Raw genomic sequence first — 1,419 nt, 5'->3', positions numbered from 1 at the left:
CTGGGGTACAGTCCCACACACACACACTGACTCTCACTGGGGTACAGGGTCCCACACACACACTGACTCTCACTGGAGTACAGGGTCCCACACGCACACTGACTCTCACTGGGGTACGAGGTCCCACACACACACTGACTCGCACTGGGGTACGGGGTCCCACACACACACTGACTCTCACTGGGGTACGGGGTCCCACACACACTGACTCTCACTGGGGTACGGGGTCCCACACACACACTGACTTTCACTGGGGTACAGGGTCCCACACACACACACTGACTCTCACTGGGGTACGGGGTCCCACACACACACTGACTCTCACTGGGGTACAGTCCCACACACACACTGACTCTCAAGAACAAAGAACGAAGAAAATTACAACACAGGAACAGGCCCTTCGGCCCTCCAAGCCTGCGCCGATCCAGATCCTCTATCTAAACCTGTCGTCTATTTTCCAAGGATCTGTATCCCTCTGCTCCCTGCCCATTCATGTATCTGTCCAGATACATCTTAAATGACGCTTTCATGCCCGCCTCTACCACCTCCTCTGGCAACGCATTCCAGGCACCCACCGCCCTCTGCGGAAAGAACTTTCCACGCATATCTCCCTTAAACTTTTCCCCTCTCACCTTGAAATCGTGACCCCTAGTAATTGAGTCCCCCCACTCTGGGGAAAAAGCTTCTTGCTATCCACCCTGTCTATACCTTTCATGATTTTGTAGACCTCAATCAGGTCCCTCCTCAACCTCCGTCTTACTAATGTAAATAATCATAATCTACTCAACCTCCTCATAGCTAGCACCCTCCATACCAGGCAACATCCTGTGCACCCTCTCCAAAGCATCCACATCCTTTTGGTAATGTGGTGAACAGAACTGTACGCAGTATTCCAAATGTGGTCAAACCAAAGTCCTATACAACTGTAACATGACCTGCCAACTCTTGTACTCAATACCCCGTCCGATGAATGAAAGCATGCCGTATGCCTTCTTGACCACTCTATCGATCTGCGTTGCCACCTTCAGGGTACAATGGACCTGAACACCCAGATCTCTCTGTGCATCAATTTTCCCCAGGGCTTTTCCATTTACCATATAGTTCACTCTTGAATTGATCTTCCAAAATGCATCACCTCGCATTTGCCTGGATTGAACTCCATCTGCCATTTCCCCACCCAACTCTCCAATCTATCTATATTCTGCTGCATTCTCCGACAGTCCCCTTCACTATCTGCTACTCCACCAATCTTAGTGTCATCTGCGAACTTGCTAATCAGACCATCTATACCTTCCTCCAGATCATTTGTGTATATCACAAACAACAGCGGTCCCAACACAGATCCCTGTGGAACGCCATTGGTCACAGTTCTCCATTTTGAGAAACTCCCTTCCACTACAACTCTCTGTCTCCTGTTGC

The sequence above is a fragment of the Rhincodon typus genome, chromosome 16 (genome assembly GCF_021869965.1).
Source record: "Rhincodon typus isolate 14 chromosome 16, sRhiTyp1.1, whole genome shotgun sequence".
Taxonomy (NCBI): Eukaryota; Metazoa; Chordata; class Chondrichthyes; order Orectolobiformes; family Rhincodontidae; genus Rhincodon; species Rhincodon typus.
The sequence above is the reverse complement of the archived record's forward strand: the minus strand, read 5'-3'. Positions refer to the sequence as shown.